Below are 26,007 nucleotides of genomic sequence, written 5' to 3'. Positions count from 1 at the left end.
GGAACCACTGTTTTATACACTGTTAAATAGCAGGTGTGTATTTCTGAGTTATATTAGCAGCCTATAGCACAAAGCAGCACAGTCAGCATGTCCTGAAGAGAAAACTAGGGTTATTTAACATTTGTGTAGTCTAAAATAATAGGAATTAATCTATTAGATGCAGCATTACTGGCCTCCTCTCCCCTTCAGTCTTCTTTGCATCAAAAGCTATGACCATATTCCATTCCAGTCACTTCAGCACCAAATCTGGGTTTACACTGGGATGACAGAGTAGAATTTGACTGCTATTCAAGGCAAAGCTAATTTGTATTGTAAAATTACTTCTTGTTTCCTTCTTGATCTTCACTAATTTGCATAAAGTTACAGACATATATGATGCCTTAAAGGTGCATAAAGACAAACGCCCCTTCCCTGTAGAGATTACAATCAACAATAAGAAATAAAACCACAATACAAAGAACTACTGCCAGGAGGCAATAGATTCTTCTCATGGACTTTCCTATGGGACAGGCATGCACTTAGTAATTTTTAATCTACAATCAGTCCAGGTTAAGTACTCTCTTTCTTTTAAAGACGTAAATAGCAACGCCTAGTGGATTAGCATAGAAACACTTTATGGAAGAAATGCATTTTAGGAAGGATTTGAATGAAGATAGCATTGTGATTTCTTCCAAAAGACTTATCAGAAAAGAATTTACAACAGAGAAGAATAGCTCCTGCCTTTTCATCACAGTTTCTTCTGAAAAACAAGTATTGAAGGGAGATAAGGAAACTTTCTTGTAGATTATTCCTATTATCAAACAGCAACTTCACTCCACCCTTCCCTTGTATTTGGCTTCTTACAGAATGCCTGGAGCTGCTGTTTTGTTCCAAGACTACCCTCAGAAAAATCCCCTGACGTTATCAGACATGATAACAAAAGAAACAAACGTATACTTCTTCCAAAGAGGAAAAATGTAATTAACTGTCATCTGTCAAAACCAGGAGAGGTACCCCTTTAGCTTGACTGAAAGTCAATGTAGTTTTCCCCTGTACTGTAACTGGCTGCATGTGCTGAAACCAAGCCATGGACACATCCAGCAGTACTTTTCCTCAAGCAGAATTTCAGCTGAGATTTACATTGATCTCAATTACTTAGAGAGTCTCCCTGAAGATAAAGTAATTGTTTCAACTTGTATTTAAGTGAGAGCTCTCAGTTTTGATAATTCATACTTAGATTATGCTAAAATTAAGCTGATATTGTAATTCTTTCCTTTGGCTTTTAATCTTCATATTAGGTCAGAATGGGGCCTCTTCCCACTAGCAACTGAGCTTTACTATCGACTCCAAGGACAGCAACTTCTTTTCAGTCCCCGTCAGCACTATGCTTCCTGTACTGAAGGAAGATAGGACCCAGAACCTGCTGAATTTACTCACTTGAATGAAAGGCCTGCAAGGTTAACCCATACATCCTGTATGCATACAGAATTCAAAGTTACTGAAATTATTTCCATAATTACAAGAAAAACATAATTCCTACAGTTGTGCAGGGAAATTGAGTCATGCATCACATGTAGATGGCCAAAGAAAAGAGAGACACAAATTTAATACAAAGAACACAAATACAAAGAAATATAGTCATACAATTCTCAGTGAGTGATACCTGCAGCAAAAGTAAGTGTATTAATAGGATAGTCAAGCCCTAGAGGCTGCATGAGTCAGATCCCAGTTTAAGGACAGGCCATGGAGATGACAATCAATAGCAGCTCAGGACTGTGATTTCATACCTCCTACCATTCACACATTCAGACTTGGACAGTGAAGTCGGCTTGAGGAAGAGGCTGAGGGGAACAATAGGCTGCAGGGAAACACTACTGTCTCTTGCTCCCTACTGTGCGTCCCCCTCACAACAAGTGGCAAATGAGAGTGGCAGTGGTGGAGAAGTGCTGCTGTTCTCACCTGCCCAGCCAGGAGATAATGTTGTGCTTCAGAAAGAAGCACAACAAGAACTTATCTGTATCAGGGTGCTGTTCTTGCCCACCTCTCATGAGCATGGGCAAGAATCATCCTCCCTCCTTTCCTTCTCTTTGAGATGAGGCAGCACCTTGCTCCTTGGGATTTCCATAGAAAAGGTGGTTCAGGCCAGACAGAAGATCCTGCAGACCAGATTTGTCCAGCGGGCTGCATGTTGAACCATGCTGGTGAAGAATTTTCAAAAGTAATGTGTCAGCCTGACTGTATCTACTGACTGTGCTGTGAGTTTGGCCAATGCTCAGAGCTTTTGGAAATCACCAACTATATCAGGACATAAAGATTCCTACTCTATCCTCAGTCTTTGTGCAAACCTTTTCTTTGCAATAGGACACTTTGCTCGTAGCAGGCCTACACGATCATATCTCTATGATCTCAGACACTGGGCAACATTATAAAGGAAATTGTCATCACCCAAGAACTTAACACACAGCTTATGACTTTTGGAATCATCAGTCCTTACAAGAAACAAACAGAGACCAGTATGAACAAGCTGAAGAATTATACTGAACTCATAATCCTGACAACTGTAGCCAGTTTTATTTTTCCTTGATTACCTCATTTGTTGTCACAACTCTCCATTCTGGAACAGCAACCCAGTGGACAAAGCATGGGATTAGGAATTTAGTAATGAAACTGCAGCCTTAACACTAGTTCCTATGTACTGTGGCCATGTGGAGATGGTTGCACAGTGTTATGAAAGGAAGAGTTCTGCGTCACAGCGCTGAGGTGGGAAAAGTACTGTTTATGATTGTGATTGATACTGTGTTGCTACAGTGTAGTTTTAGTAAGAAAAATGTAACCTAAATGTTTCTGTCAGTTGGGAACACTTGTTTGTAAGACTACAAGCGTAGAAGAAATGTCCATCACTCAAGTTTAAAAGGTGCCGTTTGAGTAAAAACAGGGCCTCGGCTGGCTGAGGCTGAGACAACCAGGACTGAAGGAGGTTGGCATTTAGATCACAGTAGTAGCAAAACTAGATGACAAAGCAGAGCTTTAAAAAGCCTATCAGATGGAAAGGTTTGGGCCAGAAAGGAAGTGAGAGGAATGGAGGGTGCTTCTTACTAAGGAAAGGAGATAGGAAACAATGATGCTATTGTGGCAGCTGAGCTGATAAAGGTCAGAGAAGATAAGCTCTAATTTGCATGCTTTCAAAACACTCAGGCAAAGTTGGTGATTTTTTAGTGAAAGATTAGGGCCAAGGGACATTGTGGTCAGGGAGTTTGCTGTATTTGTATGAACTGTAATCTTTAGTTTTTCAAGTGAAAAACAGTGCCTTCAGCAACTTTATGCAAAGGATATCTGCTTTGCATTAGACTTGCCATATGCCTTTTGAAAAATTAGCTGTAAACCTTAAGATCTGTACTTTACAGGAAGCTCTGGGAAAGGTTTGTCCAAGCTGTGGTATCTGGAGACTTCTTCACTGCTCGACATAGAACAGGCAGCAAGGCTAACTCTATCTAAAATGCTAAGCAGAATATTTCCACCTTGAATATGTGCTTCTGTCACCCCCAGTTGAACAACTGTGCCCAGTCTTTAACCAGACATGAGAGACATGCCCAAGGGCATGGGACCATATCTGGGTCTTGTGAAATTAATGGGGGGGGGAGCCCTACAGCCGGAACCATGTTAACTTTCTTTTACAGAAGTTACTTATACAAACCTATCTCCTAGGAAACAGTCTACATTAACATTCTTTACCTAGTACTAGATGTATAGAATGTGCTTAGGCTCACTGCTGTTTAGATTTCCCTCCTTCAGCATTCCTACAGCTTGCCAGAATGTCTGCTTCTGCAGAAACAAAGGTTAATTAAACACATCCGCCCATTAGAGCAAGGAGAGAACATTACAATCTGGCCCAGAGCTACCTTCTTCAGCTGTCAGCACTGAAAGACACTTGGAACCACAAATTAGTCCTCAGGCGAAACTAGTTTCAGCAGAAACTGCTTGTTTTATTGAACAGAGAAGTCCTTCCCCATATTTACAGTTGCAGCTTGTACTTGCCTTGCTGTACCTAGTTCCAGCATGAAACATTCTACTGGTATTTTTCAAGTTGCATGATCCAAGATTTTTGGATCTTTACAGTGCCATGATTAACACATAATAAGGAATGTTGGAAAAAATGTACTTTGCCTGCATTGTTAACTCCACCTTTAATAATTAATATAATGTAAGGTAACTGATATTGGATGGTTTTTTGTTACTTGTGGCATTCCTTACCTTTGTACCTTTCACTGTGCTTGCATAATGGAACTGAACTGGCCAACTCCCTCATTATGCATTTCTTTTCACTTTCTTTTCCGTTTCATTTTCTGGCGCTAAAGTATAAGCACCATATTATCACAACTGCTTTCTCAATTCTGTGAATCAAATTTACATAATAATATATTCATTACATTAACTCCTCAGAGTAGCACTACAGCTGTACCTCAGTTTCCCTCTCGCTGTTGTGCGGGGAACGAAGGCAGACAGCATATACCTTTCACAAACACGTACTGTTACCATGCCTATAATCCCCACTGCCTGAAGAACTGACATTCCTAAAATGTTTTCTTTCTGTGCTGAATCAACAGAACAAGACTGCAATAGACCTATTAAAGAGCAGTGACTAATAATGCAATTGCTAAGGTAGGCAGGACACACTAAGGTTTTCACTGAAAGTAGGATCTTAAACGAAGTTAATTATGTAAAATAGCACAATGTCTATTTAATCATAAAGGCTGGCTTGTTTTCTATTCTCTTTAGTAATAGATGAAGCAAGCGTAACTCTCTCGACATCCAAAATCCAAGGCCTATATTTTGTCAGAGCTCTTGTCAAATGAGATACTGTATTATGCATCCTCCATTCTCATTCAGATTATCCACAAGCAACTTCTAATTTTCTCAAGCTGACTCATTCTTCATAGCTATTAGCTGAACTGTTGCTGAAAAGGATTCTCTGCCCATGAACTGTATGTGCATGTATTTTGTTTCTACTGTTTTGGTTAGTTTTGATCAGACACACAGACCACAAAGTCTTCTTTCTATTCCCAGTCTGGAAGAGAACACGTAGGCACATTATATTTTCCAGCTCGGTTTTTCATAAATGTTATCTAATGTTTGATTAAAATTTTCAGCTTCTCAAACATTATTACCATTACGTTTGATGGGTTAATAATAGGAACTATTATTAGGATAAAAGGAGACATGAGTGAAGAGCTGCAGAAATATTTTCAATTATCTGCATTGCTTTCTTGGGTTTGGTTTCAAACTCTATGAAAGTCATAGAAGTGTCTTCTTTGTTCACTTTATACCGGACAACTCCTGCCTGGTTTTCAAAAACCCCTTTGAAAGGCAACATCTCTAGCCCTGATAGATTGACGCAGACACAGTGCTGTCTTGCAAACTGCTCATTGCTTGGCATCAAGCCATTTTCTGAAGTCTGTGAAAAAAACCACCTTAGTCTCTAACAAAAACTGAAAGTGAAGTTGGAGCAGTACTCTGACCAATATTGGACAGTTGATCACTGATGACAGAGCCCTAGTGGCAAAATGTAAAATATGTTCAGAGTTAACATTTTAAAGAGGAAATAAACCGAAAAGGAAAGCAACATGGTAAATTAGAAGTATTGACTCCCGAGAGGAAACATTGGCCTTCGTGGAGCATCTCTCCTTGGCTTGTTATCTGGATCCTTCTGTCTAGCCTCCAATTCAGTAGGTAAGATGTGACACCCTTCTTTACAAGTACAACATGTTAAATTACATTAGACTTGTTTCCATAAATAGAGCATGCCAATGCTTAGTGACTGATTTTACCACCTAAGAACTTTATTTGCATTCAGCAGTGAAACAGTTGAATTTTTAAGGCATTTTGTTGTTAAATTGCAATTAAGTTGGAAGGCTGCTTGCACAGCAATGCCCTATTCATTACATATGACAGAAGTCTGTATAAAAGTCTTGGAGCTGACCACAGCCTTGTGCTGCTGTCTCACACTCTCAAAATATATGATAGAAAGCATTGTATAAGACTGTGTAACAGACAGCTGTGTCTATACCCAGGTTGAATAGGGAGCAAGCCATGGTAATATTATTTCTTCATTCCCTCTCCTGAACCTCTTCTAGTCTTATGCCTAAGTACATGTTTTCTGGGCCATTTATTCTTTCCTATACTGAAGAACACTATCGAACAGTTAAGATAGTGAGGACTGGAAAAATTTATGTATGTCCTATCAGCATAAACAAATATGTGGACTCTACTCAGAAAAGCTATAAAGCTGCTGGAGCATACTATCAGCCTGAACACAGGTACTATTCATTTGACCATGTTTTCAAGGATTGCACCTCTTTATATACCAGTTTATTCAGAGATGACACAGCATATAGTTCAGAACTGCACTTCTAAGCAGATATTTCTTAAGATGCAATTGCTCTTTTGTGCTTCAGGCTACATTTTCATTTAGTCACGACAGCATAACCAGCAGTCTATCTTTTGCTTTCTGTGGGGCAATAACTTTACTATGCACCATTAATTAAAGCTATGGGTATTATTAAGTGGAACGGCTGTTCGGAGTATGAAAAAAGGCACTGCTACATTGACAGCAAAGAGATCGCTGTGAGTTTTAAGTGTGTTCCTTCTTTTTTTTATGGAGAGCTGCTTGAGTGTATTTTTGAAGTTCAGGATTACTGTAAACAAAACATATTCAGCTGATACCTGAAGCAATATCTGAACAAGAAAGACTAAAAAAATCCTAAGCAAGGAAAACTTTTGCAAGTATTTTAGTTGCTTAGGTGATTAAAACATAATACTCCAACATGAAATTGAGAACAATTATTTTAATCATTTAAGGAGTTCATTCAACTTTAGAGTTAAGTCTGGTTTGATGATTCAAATACAGGGCAAGGAACCAGAAGACATAAACTCTATTTTCAGCATTAACACTGACTCACTGTGTGATATTAAGCAAGTCTTAATTTAACTGTCTCACTCTCAGTCTCACCTGTAAAATGAAGGAACATACCTCACAAGTTGTTTGTGAGATTAATTAATTAAACATTTGCTGCACACCTAACATTTCTTGCATGTAAGGTGGTGGAAAATTTATTATTAAACATATATGTAAACAGGATACAAGAGCAGAGCTGGGTGGTTTCTATAAAGGAAACTCACATCTCTTTCATCTTTGAATTTTTTAAGCATGACAACAAAATAATTAACTACAGGAAAAACTGTGGGTGAAGCCCTTGAAATGAGTTTATAAATTGACAAAAAGCATAGCCACAAACTAGGCAGATCAGACTATAACTAAGAATAAAAATACATCGCCAGTCTTCAGTAGAGCACACAATTAAAAGACTAAGGTGAGTTTTTCTCTCCTATGATGTATAAACAAATTTACATCTAATGAAAGTGAAAGGCAACAGATTTAAATCTGGAAAAAGGAAATAATAACGTTTCTTTAAAAACCCACAGTTTTTACTGAACTCATTGCCATATGACAACATTGGAACCAAGATCTCGATGAATTCAGGAAACAAATATTTATATGGAAATGTGAATCCTCACTGTGATATTCTATGAATTGAAATAGTGAAAAAATCCTCATGTTGCACAGTACAAGTCAACTAATAGCTGACGGGCATTAAAAAAATTCTCCTGTGAAGCCTGTTCAACAGCTGATCACTCTGGACTTACTTGCAACTGTGTCAGAAGCACCTAGTACAGGTCACTGTCAGAGGCAGAACCCTGGAGTAGGTCAACTAACGGTTGTCTCTAATGCAGCAATCTTGATGTTACTGAGGCTAGACCAAGCAGCACAGGAGCACATCTTTAGCATCCTTCTACTCTTATCATAACTATGTTGTAGAAAATGGCAGGTTTGTTCTGTCATAAAATAAACTGCATCAGCAGCAGAAGAGGATCCAGCAACTTATAACTGAAGAGGAGTTTTCACCTCACAACGCATTTTAGCAAATAACAAAAAGCAATGATTTTTACTAACATTGTGCTGTGATCCTATGGATGAACTGATCAAAACCACAGTGAGCAAAGGAAACATGGATAAAGTAGTGTGATCAATAAATATTCAAAGGTTATGTGTTTCCTGTACAGTTGCTTGCCTCACCAAAGATGGTTTGGGGAAAGGACACAACTTATTTGCACATTTCTGAAGTCAGTTATTGTTATCTTAAATATTCACAAAATTATCACTACTGCTTTCTGTTGGTTCCATTCAAAACAGAGTGAGGCCTTTGTGTGTATCATGGTCATAAGTATTTTACAACTTTGAAATGAAGTTGGTATTTGGTACTCTACCAGAGCAACATGCACAGGAAAATTCAGATGTTCTATCTGTTTAAAAGTGACTTTCTAGGTTAATAAATAACTTCTACAATATAATTTGACAGATATAAATGCAAGCTGATTATTTACTTCCATTGTAATATTTTTACACTTCAAATTCTGGATCATACTAAGTTATTCATACACTATAAATAAAACTATAAATATATTATTGATACAGTTATCAAGTTTCTACTAAATTAGCATTGCAGAGCCATCTAGACAAAACGTTAGGCCCTCCACCAAGAATGGCAGAGCCTTTAGCTCTGTGTTTCAGAGATAAAGACCAAGATGGAGAAGTGCAGAAGTAACACCACCACCACCATGGGTTATGTAGTCACACTAAAAAGAATCAGTGATTCACTGTTAATGTTTACTTGGCCTGTATGCTTTAAGGATGAGTGGAAATTAGTGCAGAAAACTAGTTCTAGTTCTTTTATTCTCCTTTTATTTTGTTTATTACTAGCTAGTACTATTGCATTCATTAAGTCAAGCAAGATCAAGAATAAACAAGAGGTGCTTGTCATCCAGCATTAACACAATGCCATGTGCTCAGGCACAGCTGTTTGTGTATACGTTTTAGCAGTTGTTTTTTCCTGTCTGTCCACAGCGAATAGGTATGTTGCCTCACACAAGTACATGTACCTTGGCCTTTTCCTACACCTAGCCCACACTTTTAATTCAGTCTCTGCACCCCAGAGCCTCCTGCATTGCTGCTACCCATGTTCTCATCACAGCTGGGCCAGGAATCTCCTTTCTCTCTCACTTCAGTGATGGATAATGACAGCAAGTTCTCCTTTTGCTTGTATTTGTGTCCCTAACCGCACATACATGTAAATACATAGAGAAGTGATCTTTCTCCGATGCAACTTTACAAGCTAGATAGATTGTTTGCTTTCTTAGCTGATACTCACTGTGTTTAAAGGGTTGTTCGTCCTAGAGCAGCACTTTCTTACGGAGTATGAATAAGGCAGGCAGGCGGACGATGACAGAGGCAGCTCGGCTACAGTATTACAGACCAATTCACACAATGACTGTAGCTGGACTCCTCCTAGTGCCTCAGAAAGCTGCAAGAAAAGGGAAGGGCTCAGGATATGATATCATGTACTCATTCTAAAAACAAGGAAACTGTTGTAGATGATTGAAAAAGTAACAGCTTAAAAATTCCTGAATGGCCAATAGCAGAATATTACTTTTCTGCTTCACCTTCCCTACCCCTGCCAGTGAAAATTTTCAGTAAATACAAACAAACTTAGAAAACAGTATTTATATCACTACTAGGACTAGCTTAAGAGATGTATTACAGGCGAGCTGCCTCAGAGCATTGCTTAGTGTTGCCTGGCATTGTCTGTGCTTATGGCAGATCTTAAGCTTTGAGCTTGTTACCAGGTCTGTTCAGGCAAACACACCAGTCCCCAGCATAGCTGGCTCTGCAGCCACAGTTGGGTTTGTGTAAGCAACAAGGACCCATGTGTACTCACTCCTTGGCAGTTCCTTGACTTGTTTATTGCCTTTTTCAGTGAAAGTAAAATCTTCTAAAGCACCTAAGTGACTTAGGAATCCAATTAATATTTTCTAAAGAAATGTAAGCAAACAGGCTTGTAAATCTCATGGAAAGTCAATGTGATTTTGTGCAGATTTGCTGGGGTAAGTTTTACTCCTTAGATCCCTTTCTAATTGCAAGCCTGCTTTAGAAATAATAATCCATTTACAGGGCTATATTATTATAAATTTATTTCCCAGGTCATCATTTATAGCCTTTAAAAAATAAATTAATAAACATTTGAAGCAAAGCAGATGTCCTAACTCAGCAGAATTGTTCTTAACCTGGATTTAGTTTTGAAGTTTGCTGTTTCTATTTCAGATCCAAAGAAGCACCTGCATGCCTGCAAGCTTGTCTGTTCTTTCCAGCTTTATCAAATGGTCTAATAAGTCACTCATTTTTCTCTCAAGTTGTCAGGATATTTTTGTTTCTGTTATAATCCCATAAAACACTCTCAGAGGAAAATTTAGCCCAGCCTTCAAGCACACAACATTTTTATGTTGTGTTTGGAATTGCTAAATTCTCTGTTATGGCAGTCATTGTGCTTGCCTTTCAGATTTTTTTTTTTTTTTGTTAAAAATTTCCTGTTAATTTTTTCATGTAATTCATCCCAGATTCAGCATTAAGGCCACCCATAAGTTATATGTTATAGTTTACCATCATTTTCAAGCTCCTGTATTGGCTTTTGGTTTAATGGCTTGGATTTCGGGGAACTTCATCATATCAAAGCAGTTTAGTGATTGGACATTTCATGCTTCAGTATTTGTCAGTACCCTTCTACTGAGCTGTACAACAGGGTGTTGCTCTGCAGCTCTATTGTTTAAAACGAAATATTTTGCTGCCAGATTTCTTGTTCTATTTTTGCCCTTTGTTACTGGACTTTCAATTTCAGGAACTTGTTCTATTTAAGAGGATAGTGGAAGAACAATACTTTATAATATAATATTTATTAAACAGATGCTGGTATTATCAATGCTTGTTATCCAGTGGTGATGTGTCTCCCAAATAAACTAGCAGTAGTAGTAAAATAAACTGGAACACAGAATCATTTTCTTCATAAAGATTCTAGGGATTTTTTAACTACTTGTACTTCTGAATCAAGGATCTTTAGTTCTGTGTGGTAAAGTGTAGTCACATCTCAAATTGGGCAAACATAAATTGTGTGTGAGGTTGAGGAGTGTGAATTAAGATCGCTAATACATTCACTTTTGTAGAATTTGGGAAGTCCTCAAAAACTGGGATACAGTTTACGTTTATGTTTCTGTTTGTCTGCTTTTGCCTTGATTTTTAGTAGTACTATAAAACCTATATAGGTGATCATCTGCATTTGAGAAGATTTCCTACAACAGCGTAGACTTGTCACAGCTCCAGGTTTGAATTGGACATTTCGTGTATTCACACACTGGAATGCAAACCATACTCCTATATGTTCAGAGGATGAGGGAGCTGGAACTGCTGCTTGCAGGGAGCAGGGGTGCCTCTGGTCTGTTCCTACTCTTCTCCAGCCCCCCAGCAAGGTTACTCTACAGCACACATCTGGCTGCAGCACTTGGGTCATTGCTCAGCCCAAGCTCTGAGGAGAAGGGGTACTGCCTGCATTATGCTCCTAATCTGAATCTGCAGGAAATAAAACAGATAGTACCTTGGAATATTGCAGCTGAGCATATTCTGAGGACAACACACACAACCAGCCCTTGAGTCCAGACAGATGAAGCAAGCCTAGACTAATCACAGGCATGTTGGTGTTGATTCTCTTCTTGGTTCTCTACTGATTTTAACATCCATCTAACTTCATCCTGAATTACTTCAGTGCAAGCAAGATGAAAAGCAGACTAATTGTGCATAGCTCTGGTTTGTTTTGTTGTATTCCTTTTTCTTCTTGCCAGAAAGCCATCTTTCCTTTAGATTCTTGTGTGTTCTTCCTCTTCCTATTTTCTTTCAAGATTTAGTTAGAATGGTGGAATCATGAAATAATTTTGATCAGAAGGAATCACTGGAGATCATCTCATCCTTTACCTACTCAGAACAGGGCTATCTTCAAAGTCAGGTCAGGTTGCTTAGCGCCTTGCCTGGTCCAGGTGTGAATATCTCCAATGGTGGACGTTCCAGTCTCACTGGGCATCCTGTTTAAGGGTTTGACCACCCTCACTGTGAAGTGTAACTCACACTTCTCTGTGCATATATAAGGCTGGGATGTTTCGCCACGTTAACATACAGCATCTGGTAGTAAACCTGGACGGGGAAGTAGTTTGGAGCTTCAGAAAGGGATGGGAGGGAACTATAATATGGGGAAATGAGGAAAATACAAGATTTTAGTTTTATAGAAGGCAGTAGGAGAGACAGCGATGAGCAGGAGTAAAAGGGATCATGGCAGGGAGGGAGAAAAGAAAGGCAAGGTTGTGTGTGGGAGGATAACTTCGATGATGAGAAGGCAGCAGGACCATAACTAAAATGGTCACCACCTCCAGATTTGGGTACCTTTTACATCCCTAAAAAAACCTTCAACAGTGTGCCATAGCTAAAAATATCTTGCCAGTTCTGGCATGAAGTTGATTAGAGGAGCTTGCAGGTCATTTTGCTTTCTTAGGTTCCCTGTTCAATTTCAGTTGGATAGTGCACTTCACATTTAAGACTGTGCAGATATTTTGGTGTCTACTGTTCCATTCCAGGAAAAGTTGCCTTTCTGTAGAAAGAGGTACAGGTCCTGCAGCATAAAAACATAGACAACACATGATATTTATCCTGGAGTTTGTTTATAGATAATACCAGTTTTGATCACAGTTGATTCTCTCAGGGATCTCTGTACTAAAAGATGCTTTATAAATATATGTAAAGATTGTTCTTCATGAAAATACTGAGGGGTTGGAGTAATGATGGGAAATTTTATGAGCACTATGAGGTATAAATCATTTTCTAACACCAATAAAAAGGAAAAACAGAAATTGAAGAAGAATTCTTTTCCTTTGCTGATTATTTAATTGCTCAGGAAAATTCAGTGCAACTGTTAAAATTGCTCTCAGGTGTCCAAGAGCAACACTAGCAGCAATTGCATTTTGCCGTAGCAGAAAACAAAGAGGAATAGGGATTTGTGAAAAGAGGGAAAAGATCTTTAGGAAGGGCGAGATGAGTTTGTGTTCCTAAGAACTAAAGTCTATGTGATTTAGAGCAGGAAATAACATTTAGTGATGTAAGCACGTTCACTGATGAGTCCTCACAATGTCGTTGTGAAGTAGGGAAGGATTATGCCTTGTTTTGACAGATGGAGAAACACGGACAGAAAAGGTTAAGTTCTTACCAGGATCCTTGCCAGCTTCTTTCAAAGTAATTTCCAAGGAATATCTTTCCCTGCAGAAAGCCTGAAGTTACAGACATCGCTCCAAGTTTCCCTCTGTTACCATGGGAGAACAGAAATGGTCATAGGTGTTGAAGCTACTGGCCTGGCCTTTTTTGGAGCTCTGACTGGATTATAATCTGAACAGAGAACAAGCAGAAACAACCTTCTCTATATGATGACTCACCTTGCCAGAGGAAGATTAGTCAATGGAAATTTGTGTCTGCCTGTACTAGTTAATAAATATGTACCCATCCCTGCATAAGGCCAGGGGCAAAGCACTAGGGCAGCAGGAATGGAAGCCTGAGATGTATAGTCATAGCTTTTTTGCTGTTGGCACTCCAACACCAACAGAAGTAAGAGCAGAGGAGTCCTAGGCTGATTTCCAGCATTGTAACAGACCTCACGCTTGAAGGATGTCAGGTGCTGAGTCTCAGCTCACCCATTTACCCTTTCTGCTAATGATCTGTGCAAGGCATACTTCAACCTTTCCCCAACATATGCTCTTTTCACCTAATCTTGGGTCAGTACAGGACTGATAATTTTTCCTAGATCTTTTCACAAGGGAAATTATTCAGTCTAAAGTTCATGTAACTTTAGATTCATTTTGTACTGCCCTATTACTCACTAAAGTGGTAATGTGGTAACCAGAACCTCGCAGTGGCAACGGTAAGTAGAGATTTAAGAAGTCATTACTTCTCATTCAATAAATATTGGTTAAAATGCCAGCCAGCTTCTTTTTCTTCATCTGGGTAGTTGACAATACTTACATCAGGGTACTTCATATGGTCAGGTGTACATTAGCTTTGCCGTTCTTTCCCAGAAGTGTCTGAAATAGAGAGACTTGATTATTTGCCAGCTAAAACAAATTCAGTTAATTCTTCCCTAACACTGGTAAATGCAGTCTGAATGTGATCAGCAATAGGGTTTTGGTATACCTGTGTTCACATCCTAAATATAGCCTTCACAAGAGGTCCAAACAGAAAAATCCTCTGGAAACTCTTCATTGCAACTTCTCTTTACAATGAACTATTGTTGAAACAAATTTGGAGATAAATGGGACCTCAACAATATAACTTTGTGCCTGATAGTGCACTTAAAAGTTTGTGAGTTTAAAACCTGAAAACTCTAGCACATAAATAAAGGCTGCTAATACCTCTCTCTAAGTAAATAGTTTTATGATCTGGGGGCTATCATATACTCAGTGTGTTCACTACTCATTAATCATAGGACCTTAATAAAGTTTCTGCTTCCAGTGTACCTTGATGAAGCAATAAACTTGGTAAATTCAACTCCCCACAACACCAGCCTGAACCACTGGACCCAAGCCCCTAATACAATCTGAGCAGTGTTTAAATAACTGTTCCTATATCATTTTAATGGCACATACATAGGCTGGGAATCCCTCTCTGAACCCTGGCATAGGATACGGAGCTGAAACTGGTGTGTCAGAATGAGAGAACCCTTTGCTTTTTTATTCATGGTTTTCTTAGTTTCACCAAGGCCTACAAGCTTCTAGTTTAGCCTGTTCAGAGGGAAAAGGGAAGAAAAAATCCACTTGTTTAGCAAAGGATTCTCTTTATCATCACTTCTTACTCTTAAAAAAACCTCCTGAGTTACATATCTTTGCAAAATAACAAGTGATTCGTCTTTTCTCAGTCTGATCTCACTCCTGTGGCTTCCAGGTTTTATCAGCATCTCAGGTGAGACAAAATACCTCCTGCTGCTCTCTCCAGATTATTTGTTTTAGTATTTGGCAATGATTTGCTCTCATTTGCAAAGAAGCTTCCCTCTTTACATGTACGCTGCCTCATTTAGTCATATGCTCCAGCCAAAATACTCCATCTCTCTGCATAAATTGAATTACTTGTTTTGTGGGGTTAGGATAAGAGACATTCAGAGGTGACAGCCCTTGACTGCCTGATGTTGGTCTCAATTTCAGTTATTCCAGGAGAGGTCAAGCACTGTCCCTGGTCTGAGCAGCATAATAGACTAACATAGTCCATCTGGACTTTCTGTATGGAATAGAAAAAGACAGAATAGCAAACCTAATACAAACACAGGCTCACAATACAAAAACGGCTTATAATTCAATGCAGATAGTTTTACTTCTCCAATGTGCATCTCATCGTTTGTAATAAAAGCTGTTGGGATGCCACGTAGTTATTGGTTTGGATAAGAACAAAGGAGAGAGAGGAAAGCATGACTCAGAGTGGGTTACTTGTTAAAGAAAGTCATTATTTAAGTATTAAAATAGGAAACACATTACAGAGAAAGTTCTCCATTTAACTGCTCTTCACAGTTGTTATTAGTCATTGTAAGTTATCAGGTATTATCTAGTCTAATTAATCATATCCTGAATTACCATGCATAAAATAAATGTGTTCATCTGGGGGAAGAAAAAATGTACAGGGCAGTGTTGTGTGATTTGTTCCTGTTTCTTATCCACCTATCCCGTACTCCAGCTTCTCCTAAAGAAAGAGGATGTTATGTCCTCCTGAAAATAGGTAGCAAATACATTTTAACCTGTGTAAGTTTCAAAGTCAGCTCGCCTTTTCACAAGAAGATAGAAACACACAAATAAAATTCATCAATCAAAAATAATATTCATTATATATGAATATTCAATATTCAGTAAAATTAATCAAAATTCACACAGATTATTCGACTCCTAGCTAAAGTAATTTCTTATATTCAAATTGCATTTCAACCACTGAGAAAATCTTTAATTGAGTCTAATTTTCACTGAATTGTCTACTTTGCACAACAATGTACGTTTTTGAGAGCAACATCTTCATTTGCTATATTCTACTGAGCCACTAGATGTCCCTCGTTCCTACGTAAAGCTCCAGATACGGGAAAATCCATCATCGCATCAACGGGACTAAGTTGGAACTCAAGCAGTGTAGAAGCATGTTTGTGCTCACAGCATGCAGGGTTTTTCTGTAATAAATGCGGGTCCTTTGAATCACACCACTGAGTGTGATTCTATAAATCATGGCAATTCCAAATACTGATGTGCCAAACACAACAAATGTAACTGTGTTTGGACAAAGTGTATATATGGCAAATACAAAAATCAGGTGAGGCTGAAGACAGCAGATGAAGATGACATTGAGCAAAACAGGCTACAAACCCATGGATCACAGAGTAAACCGGGTCATTCCATTCCCAACTATTCATTGACAACAGCATTTTCCATATACATTTGTGTTACTGACTTTTTCTGCTTTTCAGGAATCATAGAACGGTTTGGGTTGGAAGGGACCTTAAAGATCATCTGGTTCCAACCCCCTGCCATGGGCAGGGACACCTTCCACTAGATCAGGCTGTAAAACCTTCCACTAGATCAGGTGAAGTAAAATGGTGCAGCCTTCCTTGACAGTCAGACTAGACCTTTTTTATTTAAAGCATACATTTGACTGTAGTGTAGTTGGAGTATGGGTGGACCATATCACTACATGGATTTAGATAATTACAGACTAGCTGGGGAATGGTCACTTCAGTATCAGACTGTGAATGTTGGGCACTGTGAACCAGACGTGATACCAATAAAGACTTTTGACTTATACTGGTGATTGTGAAAGAAAAGTCAATCACTGCTCTGAAGGAAACAAAATGTTTCACCAAGTAAATAGTGTCAGGAAGCTGCTTGCAACCGCCTACGAGCTGTACAACTCCCTTTTACCTTCCTGTACCCTATCTGCCTTTAGCAAGTTTCCTCTATGCACACAGACCTGACCCCCATCAGTTAATTTATACCATCAGCACTTTGTAAGACCCTACCACAGAAAGTGCTGCATCTCTAATTCTGTTTTGGAAACTCTTCCTCAGATTAGGACTCAATTCCTTGGTATTTTAAATCTATGGACTGGGAAGGGAAAGGTCACAGCTAAGGAAAAAAACTGAAGAAACCCTTCCTCCAGATCAGTTTTGCTTTTCAAGTCACGTGAGTGGTGGCAAATTACATCTGTATAAGAAATAGGACTCCGATGGCCTTTTGGCCTTTTTGCGTCACCAAAAGGTTCATGTCTGAAGGCCACAGCATTTCTTTTCCCAGCCGTTTTCAAGATTTGTCCTGAAAAACACGGGTGCTGCCATTTTTCAATAAGGATACATACACAGGGTTCTGCAACCTCACTGTTACTAGTCTCCTAGTTTTAATGCCACTGACTGAATGATACAGATTTTCACTGCTAATTAAATATCAGATCATGGTGCATGTTCTCAGTGTTATTTATGCTTTTAATGCCTGATGATTTCAGGGGGAGCATAAGCATCTAGATGCCTTTATGAGTCTTGATCCTGTTCTTAAGAAATGGAAGGAAAAAATTATGCAGTTCTCAAGAACGTATTTGTTTGTCCAAGACATTATCAAAGCTGGGAATGTAAGAACTAAAACCTATACAATATGCTTATGGTTTTCTCTACTTGATGCCTTTGAACTCTTCTGGTTCTCCCTCCCAGCTGTCCTCAGATTAACTCCACTGGAGTGAGCAATTGTTGAAGAGATGGTGTATACACTGCATCAACCATTTCTGGCCCTTCAATTACTGCATTGTCTAGAGCTGCTCAGATGATAGTTAATGACAATCTTGCAATTGATATACTGAGTACCAGTGATCAGCTTCCACTAGGCCGTGATACCAGTGATACCTGACAGGGTCAAATCCAGATCCCAGTGACCACCAATGTGAGATTTTCATTGTTTTCAGTGGGATTAGTATCAAATTGTTATTTCCACTGGTGAAAGAGAAAACATTTGGGGGCTAATAAAGCTTACAATTCCATAAAATCCCTGGTGTTCTTTCTAATGCTTAATAGCTCTGCTCTCACCAGTTATCTTAGTCTGAAGCTAAATGTTATGATTTTTTTCACAGGCTAATTACATTACACAGAATCTCCTTTCCCCTCCTGCTTACTCTCATTGTTGGTCATCTTTTTAATAGGAAACTGAGAACTAAGAAATGGAGAGAACAGAATGACCTGTTGAACCAATTTCACTCCACGGCACAGCTGATAGGAAAACGGCCACCTCAGCTCAGGGTTCCAGGAACGGAAAGCCAGATGTTTCTTGGCTACATTTAACAGATGTTATTCCAGTTTGAAACAACATTTTAAAATGCATATCCCAAGAGCTTATGTATTTCCAAAGTATTCAAAGAATGGGAAAGCAGAAATTTCTTGCAAGTCTTCAAGTATGCCTTTTTTCTTTCTTGTTTTTTTTTTTTTTTTTTTTCCCTTTTATTTTCCCAAATGAATTTTCCCAGTTTAGCATTCCTGTGGCTGATACATACACCAGAACATGCATTGGTGCCTACATGCCTTAGATAATTAGATCGGGTAGATTAGCACTGCCACAAATTTAGCATGTGACCTTGGGCAAATCACTTCATTTCCCTGGATCTCAGTTCTCCACTTGTGCTACCTACAGCTTGTGAGATCTCCACAGCGGTGTCTCTCTCAACTACCAATATCTACAATAGCTAGCACAAAGAAACCAGAAATAAGAGCAAAGCCCTGGGGTATTACCATAAAATAGATTTTTAAAATTAGGTTAACTACCAGCTATTCAGTAAATGATGACAGTACATAAAAGAAAGTGGGCGGAGTCACAGGTTGTTTATAGGGTAATTGCAGACCATCCTGTCAACTGTGGATGCTGTAAGTCCCGCCATAAAATGGAAGGATGGAAGGGCAGAAGTGTGAGAAGACAATAGTTTCCATCCTATTCTCTGAATAGATTCAGGTGGTTGTGTTATTCAGCCACAACAGCCAATTCTTAATTTAGAGCATCTTCCTAGAGTGACCAAATTATGCGAGGGCCATGGTGACCCTCAGAATAAGCCAAAACCAGGGAGGGCAGGAAAGGTGTGCTGAAACGTTCTTACCCTGAGCCTGCCAAGTTTGCCTCTGAGTACATTTAGCACACACACTCTTCTGTCAAGCATCACAGAATTAGTGTGATATTATTCTCATGCTACAAATAGAGAACTGGAGTGACAGCATACAAGAGATAACTAAAATATACATTAAAGATCCCAAGTCCATGGGACTATGCATTTCCCAAGAATAAGCTTTAGCCCATACTTACACAATTTCCTTCTTCCAGTTATGCCAAGTAGATCACAAGAGCTGGCTGTGATAAAACACTCTAAGCACTTCCTTCCCTGGCTGAAACCAGAGATACGCTAACCTGTCCCCAAATAGAAAAAGCCTCAGCTTAAATTGATGACTAGCTCTCTTGTTAGTTTTGGTGGAAGTGAAGGTGGAGATGACTTTGCTGAAAGAGTTCTTGAACTTGTCAGACATTCCTGATATTCAGAGTACTGTACAGATTTGGGGTTGGGGGAACTGAAGCTATTTACACGGGTGAGAGGTGTCACCATCTATACCAACAGAAAAGGAGCAGAAGCACAAATGTAATAAAGATATTTCCCTGGTGTTAAAATGTATTTGGAGAAATTTCCTGGTATTTTCCCATACACTGCATAGATACATAACACATGTACAGTACATTAAGCCAAATGTGTTATCTTTATTAAAGAGTTATTGTGGATATGATTCTATTTCACTAGAGAGCTGAGATAATCACCACTTTTAAAAATGCCAATTTAGTCCAAAATTGATTTCTTCTCAAAAACCGAAACAATTTCTGAAAAAAATATCGACTTTTGCAGAATGATTATTCTATGTGAAAATAATTGAGCCATTTTTCAAATATTTAAAAATAAAAGCATAATATTTGGCATTAGAAATGACTGAAATATTCTCCAAACTTTTTAAATATTTAGGCTGGAAGCTTTAAAACAAAGACTTCAGATGTTGGATTCTGGAATGAAGATAGCTTCTTGTTTTACAGCCAGTCATAGAAGAATTTTCTTGTATCTTTATAGAATAGTGTGTATAGTATAGCAGCCTTAAGGGTAAAAAAACTGGCACGTAAGAAAACATTAGGGTCGATTATTAGAATTTAGTGAAACCTGTAGCAACACAGAAGACTGAAGCTGGGTGCTCTTGGTCTTTCGTGGCCACAGCCTCTATGTCTGTTCCTTGCATTTAAGTTTCATAAATTGTTCAAAACTTTATCAATAGAATAGCCAAAATATTGCTTCTCAACATCTGGTTTGTGTTCTTCTCCCACTTATGGTAGTGCAACCATAAATTAAACTGAATGCCTTACGTGAAGCCACTCCAAATTTATGATGGTATAAGGAAGACGTGAACTTGGTTCTTTTTCTTTAAAAGATGTCTGTATTTGCAGCCAAATAAAATCACATAGAGTTACGCACTCTGTGGCACAAGAGTGCCATCCAGCGGTAATTCCCAAATCTGTATTTGCCGAAGACATTCCCGGAGAGTTGACTAGTAGCCGGTACTGGTTATACATACCAATCTGATAGCTGCAAATCCAAACTCCCGAGTAGCTCACGCCAGGCTGAGAGAAACACTTTTGTTAAAGATCAATAACATATCTTTTTTTTTTTTTTTTTTAATCTGTTTTCCATATTGACATAGTTTAGATGATGAGTATAGATTGTTGCTTGCTTGAGAGTAGGAACATACTGAAGTGGGAGGCTCCTGGGCTAGCTAGACTCAGAAGCAGTATGTACCATCATCGTAACGTATGCTTCATCTCAGCTAATGAACTCTGCTACTTTTTAGCCCCCTCTGATGGCATGGCATTACTCAGTTCTGATAGGAACACGTCAATGCTAATCTGAGCATCCTTGGACAGAGCTTCCCCACCCGCTCTAGACGTGTCCTGTGCAGAGGATGGAGTTGAGAGTGAGAGTGATCAAGCTTTGAGGCAGGTTTCAGGTGAATAGTTATGCATCCAGACATCAATGTGACTACTGATATCTCTGATCTGCGAAGAACAGGCCCTGAACTCAGACCTTCCACTTCCAAGATAAATGCTTTACCTGCTCCAGTATATCATAAAAATGTCTTTTTAGAGAGAACAGGTACAGTTGCAGTTGTGAAGACTCAGTCCCACTGGCATCCATTAGAGGGGTTTGAAGATCACCTCTTGAACTGAGCCGCTCTGGGAACCTGAACGGAGTAACACACAGTTTTTAGTTCCTGATTGAGTTGAGATACGAATGAGTGCCAAGCTGCTTAGCCCTGTTGAACAGGTGCAGATCTGGGCAATTACAGAGAGACTCTATACAGCAGAGTAGCTTATGTAAAAACATGTAAGGTGCCTTGGGAATTTAGGCATGATGCAAAGTCAGACACAGCTGGGTTTTTTTTCACTATCTCTGTTTTAGTTTCAGGAGCTCAAATTCTGCCCTAAACCCTTATTTTTTGGACTTGGCCTGTGGCAAATAAAGTAAATTATGGTTAAACCCCCCTGTATTTCATGCAGATTTTACTGATCTACCTTATTCTCTGTCTCACCCTCCCCCCCCCATCTGTAATGTCTTCCTTTGTAGTTAACCGTATCTCTTGCAATGCAGACGCGTATGAATGACTGTGAATGATTCATGGATTTGTTTGGCCTGATTGCCCACAGATTAAATAATTTTGTACAATGTTCCTGTTAGTGTTCTACATTCATCTTACTTCTAAACAGAAATTAAATTATCTGGGGTTGTGGGGTCACCACTGCAGATAGCATTTGCAGGCATGTAGTTGCAAGGTACAGACCTCATCTCAGTGAGCAGCCATTTCTGCAGTGGTCTCTTCAGGAGATGTAGAAACAGAAGGAAGGATACATTTATTTCTAGGTAAAATTCTATTTTGATGCATCTCTTGCACTAACATGTGAGATGAGATACCAAAGATTCAACTTGCTCCTATGAGCAATACAACAGTGGATTTTCTCCCTCTAACCTCTGTAAGAGACCAGTGGGCTGCATATAAAGGAACTGATAATTTATCCATTATTTCTGTGGTCATCTACTTCTTCTACTTCATATTTCACTCTGTTCAAGAATGATCAGGTATGCACTAAAATGGTACAAATAAACTATTTTACCTAGAATTGGCCTAACCTAAGTAGTCATATCCAAAATTATCTGAAACATTAAGGACTGCGGAAAAGAAATTCTACACAAACATTTTCCATTGAAGAATAAATACTTGAATGCTGAAAATGGGTCTCATTCTTCAGGAGTAAAACTAATATGATTTGACCTATGAATTTAGTGTGGTACAATTGCTTTGAGACTATGAGAAGTAAGAGACCAGTAAATCGGCTCCTTGCATGTTTTGTAGCAATCCTCATGTTACAGGTATCTGGTAAAATGAAACAAAGGGTCATTTAAGTTTATTAGTTCCATAGCAGATAAGCCAAAAAAATGTGTCCTCAGACATTTTCAAAGAAGTTTGATTCCTTTTATGCTAATGAAACCCATGCTGCAATCCACTATTCAGTCAAAATTTAAGAAAAAAGCTTCAAGTTCCCTCTTCAAAACAAAGCAGAACACAAAAGCTTATTACCAGAAACATAGATATTATTTGGTATTTTGGGGATTGACACTGTTTTCTTGCATAAAATGGGACAAATCTTTTGACAATGTTTTCTCGGGTGAGCTGCCTTCTCCTAGACAAGATTTTATTGCTGGCTCCTGTGCACAGGTAGAGCAACCTTATCTTCTTGGAATGTGAGTGCTCTGTCATTGCAAAAGGCTGCAGCGGGCAGTTGCAGTGACAGGATTAATACTGACTTGTCCAAGTGAAGCTTTGGAGCAAAGGTGGGGTACAGAGAAAATCACGATTTGCATTTTCTGAAACCTTTTTTGTGGAAACCTTTTTCCTATTTAGGAAATGAAAAATATTGATTGGGGTGTTGTCTAAATTTAGTGAAACCTTGATACTTTTCACATTTGATTGGACTAGAAATGAAAGGACAACTGGCACAATCGCGTTTGTCCAGGGTGCAGACCTCGAAGGATGAGCCAAAACAAAGTGCTCCCTGCAGATACATAAGGATCTGCCACCTCCTGTTTCTAGTGTGGACAATATAACGACGGAAATAATTAGTTAATCTTTTGTTTAAATAACGCGTTTGGGAAAAAGGCTAAAAATAAACACTGATTCATTCCTTGTCAGGGAAGTTTCTCCTGTCAATTATCACATTGTTACTGCTGTTTTTAATCTAGTCAGATGGTGAGATTGGCAATCCCTTCTGCAGGGGCTTCTGGGTGTTATTTTGTAGAGAATCTTGCTTGAAGGACTGATTACTGCTTTTATGGGAGCCAGTGGGAGTTTGGCCACAGTCCTTCACGCATGTTAATTTGAGGGACTTCCAAATGTTAGCTAATGATCTCAGAGTTCTTTTTATGAAAAATGTGTGGGTTTGTTTTGGGGTTTGGGTTTGTGTGGTGGTTTTTTTGTTTTTTTGTTTTTTTTTTTTTTTTTTTTTTTTTTAATTCCTAGCAGGAGGCAATTAAGAGGGTCTGGGGAAAGTTTTGCACTGTAGTTCTGAACTGGCCTCTCAATAACGCCTAAAGTCCTAGCATGAGAAATTCAGCAGCATATATTGCTACCATCCTCAGATATATTATGCATAATATACTATAATTAAAGGTACTGATATTATCCATATAGTCCAGGCCACATGCTTTGCGTTGCTATGGACTGGGTGTATCTATCGGCCTCACAGTAACTTGAAAAAACAATTACGCTCTTTCCTTTTTAGGAGCAATACTAAGGAAAATGGAGTAGCCTCCACCCCAAAGCAGGAAAACATGTCAACATGGAAAAGAGAGGCACGTGTGGGCGGGGGAGTTTCATTTCTAACTGTTTTATGAAGCCTTATGTAGCTGTAAAGGAGAAATGGAAAGGAAAAAAAAAAGCAAACCCCGTGGAAGCTGAAGCCTATGAGCAGAAAGCCAAGGATGCAAGTCCAAGCAGGCGCTGGGGCTGTGGCTCAGAGGAAGGCGTACAGAGAGGGATCTTTGGGCTAAATGCTGACTTAAAAGGGCTTGGAACTGGGTGCAGAAACAAACAACTGCTCTCCGTGCTCCCCGTTCCCACCACCACCAAAAAAAAAAAAAAAAAAAGGAAAAAAAAGTTTCTTTCTGGCTGCGTTCGGGCCAGAAACAAGGTTTTATGCATTCCTCGCGAAGAGCAGGGCTATGTCACGGCAGGGAACGGCTACGGCCCGTCCCTCCCGGCACGGACACGGCCCGCGGGAGCCCCCGGCGCCTCCGCCCGGCCCGGCCCTCCCTCCGCCCGGGGCAGCGCCCGCTGCCCCGCCGCCGCCCAGGGGACCCCGCCGGCAGGCGGGTCCGGTCCTCCCCCCCCCCCGCCCCCGGTCACGTCGGGCTCGCCGCGGGGCCGCGATACCCACCGGCTCCTCCCGGAGCCTGTCCCCACCCAGGGGAGGACGAACAGCCGCGGCGCGGGCAGCCGGCAGCGCACCCATCCCGCCGGGCCGGGCCGGGCCGCGCAGGCTTGGGGCAGGGCCCGCGCCTCCCGCCCGCCGCCCTCGGGAGGTGAGGGGGAGCCCGGGGAGAGGGAGGAGGCGGGCGGAGGCGCCCGGCGGCCGCCCCAGGGACGCGGTTTCGCCCCCGGGTGCTGCCGGCCGAGCGGGACAGGCCCCGCAGGGCCCCTCGCCTCACGCTGTGCCCGGCGGCCGCCGGGCGGAGGGGCCGCGCTCCGGGCTGGCGGGATTCGCGCCCGCCGCGGCACGGGCCGCCCGGGTACTGCGGGAGGAGAGGGGGGTATGTGTCCCCCTCCTCCTCCTCCTCCGGGGTCGGGTGCGAGTGTCGCCGTTCAGTCCCTGGGGGGCAGGGGGGTGCGGTGTGCGCCTGTGAGGGCAAACCTGAGGGGGGGTAGCGGGCGCAGCCCGGCTGGGCTTACTCTGACCCGGTGCTGACTCACGAGACTTATTTTCCCTCTTTTCGTGTGGGTTTGGTTTGGGTTTTTTGGGGGGGTTTTTTTGGGGGGTTTTTTTTGGTTTTTTTTCTGTTCCATGTGCTGTCAGGACCAAGCCCCGGCCGAGGTGGATCAGCGGCCCCGGAGGGGAGCGGGCAGTGCGGAGGTGAGGCCGCCCGCGGCACCTGCTGCGGCCGGAGCCAGCGCCCGGAGGCCGGCGCTGCCCCCCGGAGAGGGGGAGAGGGGGCGGTGGCGAGGGCACGGAGCGGCTGTAAGGCCGGCACGGCATCGCCGGGAGCACCGAGACAGCGCTCCGGTACAGAATCGCAGCGGTACTGCGCTACCCTTGGCCAGCCGTGCCGGCTGGACACCAGGCTGCTTTCGCCCCGAGGTACGTACGGAAAGAAACAAAGCGCACGAAAGGAAGGAAGCGGCGTCAGCGCTCTGCAGCCCCGAGAGCGCTGGGGAAAGGGGACCTGCGACTTCCGCGACGCTGGGCAGGAGGCCTGTGGTAGGGCCAAGCCAGGGCTCTTGTTCCCTCACTTCCAGTTTGGGAGATTTCGCCACCCTCCTTTTGCTCATCCCCTTTTCCACAATCAAAGAGCATAAAGCAACAAAATGCTTTCTACCGAGCAAAAGACAAACAAAGAAATGCAACCATCCAAAACCCAAGACAGAGTGCATCTGGCTTGGGATGAATACTGGACCTCGTTAGCTGGGAGTGAGGATTTTTCAGAAAGCCAGGCTCCAGTCAAAAATGGACCCTGTCATTCGGAGTCTGAATATGAAAACAGCTTGCAAAACATTTTTTCAGGCTCCTAACAAAAGAGTTGGTCCTTCTTTTGCTCTGGTATCTAGGCTACATTGTGCAGGCTCATGCATATCACTAGTTTTATTCACATGAGTAATTCCATTTGAATTTGGAGCGACAATGTGTATGTGTAAAGTTACTCATATGCTTGCTGTCTCCTTTATA

The 26,007-nt window shown here is 40.8% G+C and overlaps 1 protein-coding gene and 1 long non-coding RNA gene across 2 annotated transcripts in view; both read right to left on the bottom strand.

Moving 5' to 3' along the window:
* The window catches only part of RALB (RAS like proto-oncogene B), a 52,139-nt gene extending 42,744 nt beyond the window's left edge, over nucleotides 1–9,395 (bottom strand). The window contains exon 1 of the mRNA XM_074873565.1: nucleotides 9,243–9,395. The gene's annotated coding sequence lies outside the window, so the exon portion shown is untranslated. The remainder of the gene's footprint in view (nucleotides 1–9,242) is intronic.
* Nucleotides 9,396–13,248: 3,853 nt separating this feature from the next.
* Nucleotides 13,249–24,690, bottom strand: LOC141945415 (uncharacterized). Its single transcript, XR_012629508.1, has 4 exons — nucleotides 24,505–24,690; nucleotides 21,128–21,257; nucleotides 13,973–14,031; nucleotides 13,249–13,342 (listed from the first exon to the last, which is right to left on the bottom strand). It is a non-coding gene; the product is annotated as an uncharacterized LOC141945415 (long non-coding RNA).
* Between the last annotated feature and the right edge of the window lie 1,317 nt (nucleotides 24,691–26,007).

This window comes from Strix uralensis, chromosome 6 (genome assembly GCF_047716275.1).
Source record: "Strix uralensis isolate ZFMK-TIS-50842 chromosome 6, bStrUra1, whole genome shotgun sequence".
In the NCBI taxonomy this organism is placed as follows: domain Eukaryota; kingdom Metazoa; phylum Chordata; class Aves; order Strigiformes; family Strigidae; genus Strix; species Strix uralensis.
The sequence above is the reverse complement of the archived record's forward strand: the minus strand, read 5'-3'. Positions and strand labels throughout refer to the sequence as shown.